Raw genomic sequence first — 15,880 nt, forward strand, 5'->3', positions numbered from 1 at the left:
GCATACAGCACAAAGTTTGTAGTGATGTTCAATACCACAGGCACCAAGCTGAAATCTTTCATGCAGTTGCACAGAATATTTTTTTCCAAATGAAAATTAAAAAAAAATAAATTAAAAAATAATGAGCTTTTTAACACTTGTTTTATGGATGACTCAACAACATGATGGCACTTGCACATTTAAGTTTCAAAGCATTTTTTAAACTGCTCCTCACAACCCTCCTGAAAGGTAGATCAATAATTACTGCTGTTTTCCAGAAAGGTTAAGTGACTTGTCCAAGTCCATTCCAGCCGTCATTGTCTGAGCAGGGTTTCCACCCCAGGAGCTCTTCCCACCTATGCCTGTGCCCGCATTAAGCTGCCCCTCTCTTTTATGATTGTTAGTATTCCACTTTTTTTCTGTTCATAGCCCCTTGCAAACATAGTGCCAGATCCTCCTTTTATACTCTGGCCCCCTTCACATCGATTCACATGGCACAAAGGGCCTGGAGAGCTTCCAGGATTTCCCCAGCTGGCTAAAAGCAGGTGTAGCTGGCTCCCAAGCCACTACTTCTGCAGTCTCCTGTGTAGGTGCTAGGGCAGGAAGGGTTGAGACTAGAGAGCAGCTGCAGCTGTTCTCAACTAGCACACTGCCCCTCTGGGCGAACACCAGCCATGCATGCTTTAGAGCAGCTCCTCTGGCTGCTCTAGCGCACGAGAGCCAGAACAGAACTGATCCCAAGATCAGGGAATCACCCAGCAGACAGTTGGGTGCAGCTGAGAATCCAGCCCAATAGCTAAAAGTCTTTAAGTAGGATAAATCCTGCCCCATCCGCTGCACGAAAGAGGCTCCCGCTGAGCCCGGGGAGTGGTGGAATCTGGGTAGCCAGACTGGTTGTGCGCACACTGTCCAGTAGCAGTGCTAGCACAGGCAGTAACAAGAGGGGTTAGCCGCCCCCGGTACAAAGCCGCCTGGACCCCGGGGTACCGACTCAAAGCTGCCCACGACACCCCGGCTACACTACTGTTTTCGATGCCCTGTGGCTCAATGAGAGCTAGTGTGAATACGTCTTGAACTAGGGGTGGGATTCCCAGTTTAAGTGTAGACATAGCCCCAGAGTCACAAAGTCCTTCCCTGCCCCAAGGCCACCGCTCGATTCCCACTCAGGCCTGGCTAGCACCGCAGACTGGCAGATGGGGGAGGAGCCAAGCCATGGCTCCACCCACTCTCCACACTCTTCACTAATTTGCCCACAGGGAAGAGCTCTGAGTGCATGTTCTCTTCCCCTGTGCCCTAACACAGCCATGCACGTGGACAGGGAGACCGTATTGCCCTGTGTAGCCACATTAGGGCTAGTAACACGGACTCCTAAACCAGGAAAGGAAACTGCTACCCACTGTCCTGGGGAACGACAGCATTCTTTGGTTAAGCAACTCCCTGGAAGTGGAGGCGGTATTATCGCTTATGGAAAGAAACTCCTGCACTCACCCCATTGCTATTTGTATGAGGATTTCCGTGGGAGTTTTTTTCCTAGAATGGATTAGAGCAACCAAGAGGGACCATTAAAAATCAGTGCAGAAAACAAAGCGAGAGGATTGCTGCAGCGCAGGAGAAATGGGAGCAGGGCCGGCTCCAGCTTTTTTGCCACCCCAAGCGGTGAAGCAAAAAGAAGAAGAAGAAGAAAAAAAGATGATCGGCGGCACTTCGGCAGCAGCTCAATCGCGCCGCTTCATTCTTCTGCGGCAATTCGGCGGTGGGTCCTTCACTCCCTCTCTTCCTCTTTGGCAGCAATTCGGCGGCAGCTCAAAGAGGAAGAGAGGGACTGAGGGACCCGCCGCTGAATTCCCGGACATGCCGCCCCTTTCCATTGGCCGCCCCAAGCACCTGCTTCCTTCGCTGGTGCCCGGAGCCGGCCCTGAATGGGAGACTCCTTTCCTTCACCATTCTGACAGCCCTGTGACAGCAATTCCAGCGTCAATGGCAGTACTATAGCACCAGTGAATAAAGAACCCAAGGAAATTGGTGCACAAGAAGCTGCTGCAGTCAGATGCACGGAGGATCATCTCCGAACACTGGAATGAAGTAGTAACCGAGAGCCGGTAGAGATCCAAGGGGTGGGCCATTGAAGGGGATCACTGGGAATTCAGATACACGCATCACGCTGTGGAAAATAAAGCCATCAGTTAAATCAGACATACTTTAGCTAAGATACTAAAGGAAAGAAAGTACACTGCTAAGCACGCTGTACATGACTATCCAGAAATGGCCCCTCTTGCGTGGCATAAAAAGCCATGTGATACACTATGGAGCTTTACTGGTTGAAGAGAACGCTATACACTACACACTGACAGATTTGCTTTTTTTCCCTCAAACCCACTAGCCTCTCACCTGTAGCACATCCTGAATAAAAGGAATATTACACTGCCCTATGGTTCATAAACTGTTCTGAAATTAAAGAGCATCTCAAGTGCTTCACGAACATCAACTGATTATGCTTCACAATAGGCGCAGCAAGGATGATCATCCCCATTCTACAGGTGGGTAAACTGAGTCACAAAAAGATTACGGGGCTTGCCCAAGACCACACAGCGAATCAGTGGTTCAGCACTTTAGTCTCCTGACTCTCCGTCTGTGGCTCTAGCCACTAGATCATGCTACCGATGAAACAACTAAAGGGGCAGTTTTAATGGAGAGGACAAACATTGGGGGAGGACACTTTACGCTCTACTCGTTCCAGGCTTCGATCTGTTTCAGAATCTGACGAAGCAGCAAAATGTGGAGAGTTCTGAAGTGTTCCTAAATATAAAAATAAATAAATAATAACTGGAGATATACCAATCTCTTAGAACTGGAAGGGACCTTGAAAGGTCATTGAGTCCAGCCCCCTGCCTTCACTAGCAGGACCAATTTTTGCCCCAGATTCTTAAGTGGCCCCCTCAAGGATTGAACGCCCAACCCTGGGTTTAGCAGGCCAACGCTTAAACCACAGAGCTATCCCTCCTCCCCCACATTATGGCATGTCTCTGCATGACCAGTATAAGCAGAGACAAAATATCAGGAGAGAAACTCTTCATGCGGCATTTTCAGCCGACACCGCAATGCCAGAACCTTGCACATCAGCCCATTCCTCAAGATTTCCAGCTCAAATGATCAGTCTCAAGAGGCACAGAGGAGCTTGGAATACGCATCCCATCGGTGGACCCGATTCCACAGAAACACAGGCCTAACCTTAAACATCTGAGAAGTCCCACTGGCTCAGTGGAACTACTCGTGATTAAAGTTAGACGTGCTTAAGCCCCTTGCTGAACTGGGATCTATGTGCATGCAGGTGTTTAAACAAAAGCCCTGCCCTGATGGGTTCCTGCTGTGTCCGTGTGTTTGACAGAGAGGGGACTACCGAGTTCCCACAGCACTCCCTTACTGGTTGCGCTGCAGATGGCAGAAGTGGCCCCTAGGCATTGCAAAGAGCAGGGTTTTATTTCTAATCCTTCACTGGCAGGACAGGGCAAGGAAAGGGGAATAGGGATGCATACCAGGAAGTGTGCCTGACAGCCCATACACTGACAAACATTATACTTTGCCATGCTCACTAGTCTGGAGAGATCATATTGGTCTCCTTTTGTTTCACTTATGTTGGGCCTCTCTCCATAGCTTTCCCTCTCCAGGCTTCGTCATCTGTCTTTCCCTTCCCTCTTAGCTGCTTACCCTAAGCACCATATCATCCCCCACCAACCCCACTCTGCCCAGTGCATGCTCTCCCCTGACACTGGATGCCTAAATGACTGTTATGCAATTCAGAACAGCCTTAAACTACTCCTTCAGCTCAGTGTTTGGACATAATCCCCTTTGGATCTGAAGTGTTTAGACAGTATTACTTGCAAGATTTAACTAGAAGACGATTAATCTAGTCCTATGCTTCTGGCTTCACTTTGATTTCACGTCTGGAACAGGAAATCTAATTTTCCTTATCTTACACAGCTTCCATTGGATCAAAGCACTTATGAATTTGATAAACAGATTTATAGCCTATATGGAAGTGAAGGGCTCTAACATTTTTGTACAAGCCAGTTCCACTTTTACTCCCTCACCCTTATTCTATAAACCCACTTAGCTAAGGTTGGAGTCTGGAAAATTCTGCTTATCACAGTCATGATTGCAGTGTTGTTTATTTCAAATTAATACCCAGACCATCTGAATCCTGGGTAGCTAAAAACAGTGCTGGCCGTTGGGTAGAATTTGTCTGAATAATAATAATCATCATCATCAAAATAATCAACCCCGGGAGTTGATGGGACCCTCAGATCTGAACAACTGAGCAGCAGGTTATTGATCTGTGCAGCATTTATGCCCCTCGGATAAAGAGAATTCAAAAAGTAAGATCTTCTTGCCGATTGTCTCAACACATGGCATGGAATTAATACAGCACGGTCAGGATATTCTTGTGAAAAGGCTAATAATGGATGCTGCAACTCATTAACGTTAGCAGCTAGCATGCTATGCTGGAGACAGTGACATTCCTACCCACTATAAACAGGCATCTGGCATAAGAGAACGGGATGCACACACCAGCTCAACATACTCAATTGTCCATATATATGCACTGTATGCACGCACTGTACATCTATTGTGTGAGCGTGAGGGAGCAATTTATATAGATTTGTGCCTATGGTTTCCCCACAGTAATTGTGGAGCAAAGTGGGAGGTTTGCTATCTCATTTGCATGTCAATACCCAGAATGCTCCTCTAGCTCACAGCAATTTCATAGCAGCTGAACCATATTTATCAGGCAGGCCTGTCCCTTTCTGGCTTCTGGTAATGAGAGACAGGTGGCTCGTTGCGATGTGGAGGGCTTCTTGAAAGTCAGCTTGCTCAGCAAACTGCAGAAGTGGATTGTAATAATACAGATAATTAAAATTCATCCTTCAGGGCAAAAGATGATACCACTATAGGGGTGGTCAGGAAGGAATTTTACCTCGCATACAGAACTGTCTAACTGGATATATATAATCCAGGTAGTTTAACCTCTCACTTAAGCACCTGGACTAAAATCAAGTTGCTGATCAGATAAAGCAGTCATCTGGTCTGGAACAGGAACACTTATGTTCTTGATTATCTTGCATTACTAAAGATAACGGGCTAGTTCCGCAGCGGGGGTAAATCAGCATAGTGCCATATAAATCAACGGAGCAGTCTGATTTTCCCAACTGAGCCTCTAACCCAAACTGACCCTCCATTAACTACACCCTTTTCCAATCCTGCAATGGCAGGAACATGGCCTAAATAATCAAGCCCGTCTTTTCCATGTCTAGATTCTAGGGACCAAATTCAGCCTCAGACATAAGCAGGCACAGTTACTATTGACTTCAGTGGGTGTGGCACCTAATTATTCCAGGGGCTAAAGTTTATCCTAAAATTCTATGAAGTTAACACCAGGTAGTAATTACAACAGTGAAGCTTGTCACGTTTAGTTTCAAGCCAGCTATTATGAGCTGAAGTAGAAGGTTTCAGAGTAGCAGCCGTGTTAGTCTGTATCCACAAAAAGAACAGGAGTACTTGTGGCACCTTAGAGACTAACAAATTTATTTTAGCATGAGCTTTCGTGAGCTACAGCTCACTTCTTTGGATGCATAGAATGGAACACACAGACAGGAGATATTTATACATACAGAGAACATGAAAAGGTGGAAGTATGCAAACCAACAGGAAGAGTCTAATCAATTGAGATGAGCTATCATCAGCAGGAGAAAAAAAAAACTTCTGAAGTGATAATTAAGATGACCCATAGAAGGTGTGAGGAGAACTTAACATAGGGAAACAGATTTAATTAGTGTAATGACCCAACCATTCCCAGTCTCTGTTTAGGCCAGTGTTAATTGTATCTAATTTGCATATTAATTTGAGTTCAGCAGTTTCTCTTTGGAGTCTGTTTTTGAAGTTTTTTTGTTGCAAAATTGCCACCTTCAAGTCTGTCACTGAGTGGTTAGAGAGGTTGAAGTGTTCTCCCACTGGTTTTTGAATGTTATGATTCCTGATGTCAGATTTGTGTCCATTTATTCTTTTCTGTAGAGACTGTCCGGTTTGGCCAATGTACATGGCAGAGGGGCATTGCTGGCACATGATGGCATATATCACGTTGGTAGATGTGCAGGTGAACGAGCCCCTGATGGCATGTCTGATGTGATTAGGTCCTATGATGGTGTCACTTGAATAGATATGTGGATAGAGCTGGCATCGGACTTTGTTGCAAGGATAGGTTCCTGGGCTAGTGTTTATGTTGTGTGGTGTGTGGTTGCTGGTGAGTATTTGCTCCAGGTTGGGAGGCTGTCAAAAGAACAGGAGTACTTGTGGCACCTTAGAGACTAACAAATTTATTTCAGCCTCCCAACCTGAAGCAACCAGGGCAGAAAACAGAAGGGCTTCTATTTACTGGATGCCAAAGTATTGCTGACAACCCACTACCTTAGGTGTTAGCAAGGAAGCAGGAAAGCGTCCTTGATTCTATAGTCAAGAAATACCAATAAGGCAAAAAGCAGAAGTCATACCTAAAATGATAAATAAACCAGATCTTTTGCTAAACATAATAGGCCACATTCATCCCACGGGTAACTCAGTGAATTTGAATTAATATGCAAATTAGATACAATTAACTTAGGTTTGAACAGAGACTGGGAATGGTTGTCCAATTGCTCTAAAATTGTTTAGCTCACTTTCAGACAGAGTCTCGTTTTTAATCCAGAACACAATATCATCCTTCCCTCTCTCTCTCACCCCCTTCCTAACCTGACATTTGATAATCTGAGCTAAATTTTCAGTACACTGGTTTGATTTCTTAGGGTTCCAGGTCTCCAGTACTCACAAGGAAAATAGGACTGTTTATCAATAACCATTTCCATTTTTTAAAGCTCTCGGCCGGCAAAATTGAACCAAAGATATTATCTTAGCCATAGTAGCCTGAATTCCTGTCACCCTTTTGCGAATATCCAGTGAGTAAATCCAACATGCAACCTATGTGATAGTGTGAAATCAAAGAGAATACAATTGGTCTCTCTGCAAGGAGGAGTTGGTTTAAAGCTTACAGCAAGTTATCTTCCCTCTTAGCAAACCCAGATTTATATTTCAGCACTACAGAACATTTCTCAAAAACTAATATAACACGAATCAGTAACCAAAAGTGTCTCATCTCACACACATACACAAGATGGGATGCCAGGAAAAATAATCAGATCAGAGTCACAAGAACCCGCTGCATAAGGAGTCTTATTGTACGTAACATTTACAGCAGTTATGCCCTCATAATAATTAAACGATTGCCCTCTCAGAGAAACTGATGCAGCGATTAACTAAGTAGTCCAAGATCAAATAGTATGAGTCAGTGGCAGAATTAGGAATAAAATCCAGAACTCCTGACTTTCATCCCTGTGCTTTAACCACTGAATAACACCGCCGGCTTTCAGGAGTTGAGTTTTTTCCAGTGAAATATAGGCAGGGAGAAGGATAAAGTTCATCCATATAATTGTACGGGGCATCTTTTTAAGATGTACTATGTACTTCCCCAAGACATTTGAGAGAGATGTTCAAATTGATGGGTGGGAAGCTTCACACAGATTTCCAAATGACTTAGGCCCTTAGAGATGAAATACTTGCCCGTTGTGTTAGGGCTCTATAAAGTGACTGTATTGCAGCAGATTGTTTCAAATTAACAGCATTACAACATACCTTACAGTGGAGCTGGACTGCAAGCTGGTTTCAGGCCCCATTGAAATATACTCAGAGACACCCAGCTGCAAAATGCATTCAAGGCTCCAAGACCCTGGGAATACTCTCAAGCAGCACTTCCCGAAGAGACTATTTTTGCAGGGAAAAAATAGTTTATTATTTTCTGGCAGAAAACAAGATTGCTCAATGCAGCTGCAAAAGCCACTTTCGGTTAAAACAAGTAGATATCTTGATATAGCACATTATGTAAATGGTATCTCCATTCATACTGTATGCTATCACAGAAACACTTTCTTTCAAACATATTGGTCATGAAAACGAGTTTTACTATTGATCTGAACAGAAGGATCAGGCCCATGGCTTGAAATTCACTGTAAGCTTATATGGTGATACAGTCACTTGTTTCTCTGTTTATGCTTGAAGCTAAAGCTTTATAGGGCAAATTTTCAGTTGCCACCACCTGGTCACCAAACCAGGGACCCATAATTAAGCAACAAATAAGGTTCTGGGTATCTAGATTGAAGCATTTGTTTTGGGACAGCCATTTGTACCCACAAATTGAGCCTCTGGATATCTAGCTGCTCAGAAGTTCCTGCACACAAATTCCATTTAGACATCAGAGTCAGAATTCTTGGCATCCAAACATACAAGCTTTTTGAAGTTTGGCCCCATGACTGTTGCCCAGCTGATTTTGTGCAAACACTGCCGGATAGGAGATATTATTGTTTGCCTGATTCCATTGCCACTACCATAGTTTAGAACACAACCACCTGCATCTTAAACACAGCAATTGTGCTATTTATTTCAGGATTATGCAACTGTGTAGACTAGTGGTCCAAATACAAGACCAGGAGCCAGGAACGCCAATATCCTACTCCTGCCACTGGCTCTCTGTGTCCTTTGGGACGTTAGTCAGCCTTACATTTCCCCATCTGTAAGAAGAGATGTCAATACATGCTGACCAACCTCCCAGCAGCATGACAAGGATTAGTGAATGGGCTAAATTCAATCTTGCCTCCAAGCTCCACTTAGCATAAAGAAATGAGGCATCCAAAGGCCACTGCTCCTGCGTGAGTGAGAGGAGAGGCTGCCCTAAGGTAAGTTAGAGGCTGCTCTAACTCACATCACTGGCCCCTTGTCCCTACATCGGTGGAGGAAGAACGTACATCCCACCACACATTCTGCAGGGGTGTAGGGCGAGGATAAGCAGCAGCTGGGTTTACATGCACAGAGCATTCCCCTCAGCCAGGGAATTCTCTGTGGGCCTGTGCAAACAGGATCTGGCCCCGCTGCCCTGCCTGAGCAGCACTAAGGGGCCAGATCGTTAGAGACAATCTGGCCCAATATTTCTGAGGCACTTTGAATTTTCAAGGAGTTATATAAATACTAGGGGCTACATTATGGCTGGTGGTGGGTGGGTGTTTTAAAGAACAGACAGAAAGGGAGAATACAGGGAACCCCTTCTCTGCCCCCCTTCCCATAGTGCCTTGTCTAATATCCAGGTGGCGCATATCCTAATATCCAGTTGTCTCCCTACAATAACACTCTGGTGCTGAAAGCAGCTTCCTTCCCCTTCTACCCCTTGTCACCAATCCCCGTCCGATCGCCTCGCACTCCCCGGGCATTTCAGAGGAACATTATTTATGTATAAATAAAGCCCACTCTTATATCGTATAGTATTTCCCCCTCCTCCCCCATAATTGGGGATGAAACCAGAGGGGTTCTATAAAAATTGCTCTGCTCCTGTACAATTTAATATTTTTCTAGGTGTGTTTTGAAACACCCTGTGGAATTTTGTTTACAGAAAGGATACAGTTCTCCATAACATTTCACAGAATGGTTCCAAAACAGGAAGACCGTTTTATATCAACCACTACAGGACTGTTCCAAGAGGGTTCAAATCACAAATCTTCTGCTTCAGGTAAACAAGGGGTGGGGGGGAATCTAGTGTGACGATGAAATAAAAAGGTGGACCACAAGCTGTGGTAGTTCACATAATACAGCTGTGTTTCATTTGCGGAGTAGCTGTGGGAATTCTTAACGTGTACTGGGAAACTTTACATCTTCCCATCAGTTTGTAAAATACAAACAAACAGTCTCTCCAGTGTCACTCCTTAAGAAGTGCATGTTTGCTTTAACAGCGGGACCTCAACAAATACTCTGCTGTTATCATGAAAGGAGTTATTCTACAAGCTATTTCTTCCTTCAGAAGGTCCTGGGACTCTTAAGATGAGATGCACTGCTAAGAAAAACCTAACAGCTACAAATCCCATGAGACTATCTGAAAAAAAGAACCCCCAAGAATATAAAATGCCATTCCATTTGTAGCCAGTCTGTTCCAAAAACAAATCTGCATATAACTCTTTCCAAGTTTTCTCTCTATGGAAAAATGTTAATCTCCTATGAAAATAGAAACAGTGAGATGTTAACGTGACTTGGGATAAAATAATGGCATTACATTTAAAGCTCAAATAGCCCAGATTAAATTAGTAATTACAGACATATCCAGGTTGGTCTCAGAAGAGGTGAAGGCAGTAATTAAAAGCTCTGATCACCTTGTCTTACATTTAAGTGACTTGGTTTGGTTCTAGTGGAATTATTGTATCTATAGGTCAAGCAGAAGCAACGGCCAAGCATTTGGGACCACGTTCACGTGGTTTTCTGACTTCCTATGACAACAAAAAGAATCATTTGACCAAGTTCATGGTAATTTGGCAGGAGTCTTCTCTGTACCCCACCATCACTTGTTCCAATTTCTCACTCTTGTCTCCAGTTTGCCTGGCATGCTTACACCTCTCTTCACTTGCCTGTGATTTCCATTTTGAACTAACTCTTAGATTGTCTCTCTAAGAGAATTCTGACACCTTTGCTCAACGAAAACGTATATTTCATATCATTACTGTGATTTCTATAACTCTTACAGGCTCATCCACAGGTAGCAAGTGAGCCAGCCTACATATGAACCTTTTCTGGCGTATAGCTAGATTGCTAAAAAAGCAGTTCACATCATGTTTAACTGGAGTGAAGTTTAAGGTATGGTAGCCTGATTTCAGGAAGAACCATAGCTTAGATCCTCAGCTGGTATAAGTGAACTGAAAACAACAGAGCTATGCTAATTCACACCTGCTGAGGTTCTGGCTCATGGGGGTCTCACTTTATAAGCCTTTGTGCCTCAAAAATCACAGCACCTCTCCCTTCCCACTGAATTCTTTATTCTGCAGCAGGAAGAATCTCTTAAACCTAAACAAGGCCTGGTCTACCCTTGAAGGTTTTGACAGTATAGCTATGTGAATAAATAAATAACTGACATAACGATGTCAGCAGAAGACTTAGGGTAGGTCTATACTTACCTGCCGGGTCGACGCGTAGAGTTTGACTAGTGTAGACCAGGCCTTAGTGTGAATGCAGTTATACAGCAAGAGTCCTTTCCATGGTATAGTTTAATTTAGGAGAACTGATATGAGCTATACTAGCAAAAGAACTCTTTCATATACTACACCAGAAGGGTTTGCTTGCATGGCTATGACCCTTCTTACACTATGGCTACGAAATTAGGTCGATTTTATAGAAGTCGATTTTTAGAAATCGATTTTATACAGTCGATTGCGTATGTCCACACTAAGCACATTAAGTCGGCGGAGTGCATCCTCACTACCATGGCTAGCATCAACTTATGGCACGGTGCACTGTGGGTAGCTATCCCACAGTTCCTACAGTCTCCGCCGCCCATTGGAATTCTGGGTTAAGCTCCCAATGCCTGATGGGGCAAAAACATTGTCACGGGTGGTTTGGGGTACATGTCATCAGTCACCCCTCCCTCTATGAAAGCAACGGCAGACAATCATTTCGCGCCTTTTTTCCTGGGTTACCTGTGCAGACACCATACCATGGCAAACATGGAGCCCGCTCAGTTCAACTATAAGCTGAGCAAGTGCAGAATGGTGGTAGAATGTGCCTGTGGAGGTTTAAAAGCTCGCTGGCGCTGTTGGTCAGACCTCAGCGCAACCAACATTCCCATTGTTATTGCTGCTTGCTGTGTGCTCCATAATATCTGAGAGAGTAAGGGGGAGACGTTTATGGCGGGGTGGGAGGTTGAGGCAAATCGCCTGGCATCCGATTTTGAGCAGCCAGACACCAGGGTGATTAGAAGAGCACAGCAAGGCTCGCTGCACATCAGAGGCTTTGAAAACCTGTTTCATGACTGGCCAGGCTTCGGTCAGGGTGTGTGTATATGTGTGTGTGGGGGGTTTAATCTCCTTGATGTAAACCCACCCCCTTTGTTGATTTTAATTCCCTGTAAGCCAACCACCCTCCCCCATTCCCTATTGTTTTGAAGCCATGCTTTATTAATTAAAAAAAAAAAGAGATAACGGACAAGGTAGCCAGGGTGGGGTGGGGGAGGAGGGAAGGACAAGGCCACATCGCTTATTGTAGCCACACAAAAAAAATCACACTGTTTGAATGACAGCCTTCTGTTGCTTGGGCCATCCTCTGGAGTGGAGTTGCTGGGTGCCCGGAGCCTCCCCCTGCGTGTTCTTGGGCGTCTGGGTGAGGAGGCTATGGAACATGGGGAGGAGAGTAGGTGGTTATACACTGGATGCAGCGGGGGTCTGTGCTCTTGTTGGCTTTCCTGCAGCTCCAACAGATGCTTCATCATGTCCATTTGTTCCCCCATTAGCCTTAGCATCGTGTCCTGTCTCTGCTATTTGCACTCTTTCCTGGCCTCTGCCACTGAATGCCTCCATGCATTAAGCTGTGCCCTATCAGTGTGGGAGGACTGCATGAGCTCTGAAAACATGTCACCACAAGTGCGGTTTTTTCGCCTTCTAATCTGTGATGACCTCAGGGACGGAGATGATAGGGGGAGTGTAGAAACAGTCTACGCTCTACGATTCTGAGGGGACTACATGGTCACCTGTGCTGCTGATTTTGCCACACTGACCAAACAGGAAATGAAATTCAAAGGTTCCCAGGGCTTTTCCTGTGTACCTGGCTAGTGCATCGGAATTCAAAGTGCTGTCCAGAGCAGTCACAAGGGAACACTCTGGGATAGCTCCCGGAGGCCTATACAGTCGATTTGCGTCCGCACTACCCCAAATTCGACCCAGCAACGTTGATTTTAGCACTACTCCCCTCGCCAGGGAAGAGTACGGAAGTTGATTTTAAGATCCCTTTAGGTCGATGGAACGGGGTTGGTTGTGTCGACACAGTCATTTTTAAATCAACCTAACCCCGTAGTGTAGACCAAACCTAAATTTCAAGTCTTTTAATGGGCCACTGGCTCAGAGTACCACACCAATGGTGTAACCACGAGTTAAAAGAATGTTCTCTTGGGATGCTCCATCTGGTGTTGCTACGCTGCCTAACAGATCTCCCTCTATGAAGATCTTGAAAGAGGAGCATGAACAAAGGGACAGAAACATGAAAATGTTGGACAGCACAGAAGAAGGTTTTTTTTAAAATCTAATCTTAACCTGGTCACCACATAATCAAACTAGTTCATCACAAATTTACCACGTAGTACTATATTTAGTAAGAACAAATTAATTCCAAAGGGCAAATTCTGATCTCAGTTACTCCAGTTTACATTACTTCACAGGGATCAAGGGGTTACTTCAGACACAGACAACGACGTAACTGTTGTCAGAATATGGCCCGCCATCTTCTGATGCAAATTAAAATCTAGTTCCATTTCTTTTAGCTATAGTTATTTGTTACTGTAGATATTTTTTATTCTGCTCTTTAATGGATGGTGAGCGGGGCTGGGAGGAGAAGAGAGATGAAAAAATAGGCCACATTCACAATATTGCTTTTCGGATTAGTGTCAACAAATGCTTGGGGAAGGAAAGTACTTACTTATTTAAGAATCCAAATGTCTCTTTTGCTAGGTTCTCATCCATCATATGGTATTAGAACTCCTCCAGGGTCTCTGCCTCTGCTTTAACAGATTTAACATGTAGATTTTTTCCCTTATTTCACAATCTTCAGTGGCATTAAGCTCTAGTGCTTCCAAAACTCCCCAGAGGTCCTTCTATTTAAAGCCTTCCTTTGTGTGGGGAATTTTGAGAACAGGTTACAAATGAGTTTAAAAACATGTTTGAAAAGTAAGAAATAATAGAAAGACCCCCCAAAAAGGACCAAAGAGACTCGCTGACTTCTGAGATGCTCAAACACAATGAATATCCAGTATAAATCCATCTGACATCTTGGGGTTTGACCCAATGAAGCAAAGTCTGTGAGGTTTTTCAAACAGAGGACATGAAAAAAAAGTTTTAAAAGCACAATCTGAAAACCCACAATGGATTCCTCCTCCGAGGGGGGGAAGCATACATGGCAAAGGGCAGGAGAACACGGGAAATTCTCCTCCACTTTAGCTGGATAATATCATTAAAATATAATTGCATACAGTGTCTCCTCTGGGAATCCAAATTTTCAGCTTGGCCATATACGAATGGATGGTACAGCTGTGACAGAGGAGGAGAATCGACCTGTAATTAGGTCTCTGTTGTGCCATCAACATGCATGGCATTTACGCAGGTACCTCCCCAGAGACGCGTGTCTCTCACACAGAGGGGAAGAGCACGCCTCTCCAATTGTGTTCTACCACCGTATTCCACCTTTTGGTTTGATTATTATCTAGCATCTATTAAATGGAACACATGAATAAACAAGAGTACAAGTTCTAACATTACAATCAGGACAGCTCCAGTGCCATTCTGAGCTAACAGCATTATCTTCTCACTGTCAAGACACATGCTGATCTAGTGGCTAAGGCAATACAGATCACTGGGACACAATAGCACCAAGACATTTTTATTCATATCAATCAGCTACTGGAATCACCATGGAGATTAGAAATTGCAAACACCACCACAACAATCTCAGCTTGATGGGTCCTCGGAGATAAAGAGCAGTTGTAGCTCCTCTCGAGGACACAGTGCCAGGCATTAGCTTTAGCGGGTCCTGCTGTGATGTGGAGCACCAGAAAGTGGAGAATTCAGCTTTGATTCTCAGATCGTATGGGCCAGATCAGCTAGCGGTCAGCTTAGTCAATGGTGCTCTGGCAACGAACACTAGTCATGGATCTGGCCCTATGTTTGATATTAAGTTACGTTTACTCTGGCTGGTGGCAGTGGCTGAGATCTCAGCGGGGACAAACACAAATGCCAAACACCACAACAATGGGAGTGATGATGGTGTCGGGGGGGTGGGGGGGGTTGGACAACATACCAAGAAATCAACATTCTGCAAAATTCCATCTCAGGGAGAAGAAAGTTTTAAACACTATTTCCTTTGGCCAGAAAAGAGGGAGGGGAGGGGAGGTTGGTCTGGGAATATAGGAAGGCAGTTTTGGAGATGTACCTCTTCAGCACATGAGTATTCAATACCTAGCACGATGGAAGAAACACATAAGGAGGATTTCAATTAGTAGATTTAAATGCATAAAGCAAATGAATAAACCCTAATCTGGTAGTGGCTTTCCAAATCCAAGAAAATTAACAGAAGGCAACATACCCACCAAGACATTGCAATCACAACTCAGAGGAACACCATGAGGGGAAGAAGATGTACTTCTCACTTGCAGTGATAGCTTCTAGTATAATTTAGCAGGGACGCTGAGGCTAATCAATGTATTCTTCCCTCCACCGAAAGCAACACCATTATTTTTGGTACCATTATTCTACCATGTGAAGCATCCAATAGAGAGATAAAGCAGCAACAAAACTAGCCTGGGATGAACAGATTTCACTGGAAATACATGCAAGGCTTTCCACCCTGTCTCCCCAGTACAACTGATTATAGGAATTTGCAGAAATTTTTAAAATATTCCTTTTATCGCTCTTTTGAAGTAACAAAAATGATTATATTTTCACATTTTAACATACACCTAAGAAAAATAGGTGATGAAGCAGCAACAAAAAGAAATGGGTCTGAACCAAAATCCAGATGTCAAGGAGTTCTGAATTTTGAGGAAGTTCAGATGTGGAGCCACATCTGATCTTAGCAGCTGGCCCCTATTTCTATGAAGGACCAAACCCAAACCCGGAATCTAAGCATCTCTGAAGTTTGGCTCTGAATTCAGATGGAAAAATGTGTGGCTTTGACCCATCTCTGTTAATGAGAGCCTTAGCATCACACTGAACCCCCAACATTCACATCGTTTTCATGTAAAACCGTAAATGGG

At 44.2% G+C, this 15,880-nt stretch overlaps 1 protein-coding gene across 4 annotated transcripts in view; it reads right to left on the reverse strand.

Annotated features, from left to right (window-relative positions):
- FRMD4B (FERM domain containing 4B) overlaps window positions 1-15,880 on the reverse strand; it is a 186,754-nt gene that overhangs the window by 151,089 nt on the left and 19,785 nt on the right. The window contains exon 1 of one of the 4 annotated variants that reach the window (XM_045024463.1): window positions 7,696-7,715. The exons of the other annotated variants lie outside the window; for them this stretch is intronic. The gene's annotated coding sequence lies outside the window, so the exon portion shown is untranslated. Of the gene's footprint in view, window positions 1-7,695; window positions 7,716-15,880 lie in introns of those variants that run through there. 4 annotated transcript variants of the gene reach the window in all.

The sequence above is a fragment of the Mauremys mutica genome, chromosome 7 (assembly GCF_020497125.1).
Source record: "Mauremys mutica isolate MM-2020 ecotype Southern chromosome 7, ASM2049712v1, whole genome shotgun sequence".
Classification (NCBI taxonomy): Eukaryota; Metazoa; Chordata; order Testudines; family Geoemydidae; genus Mauremys; species Mauremys mutica.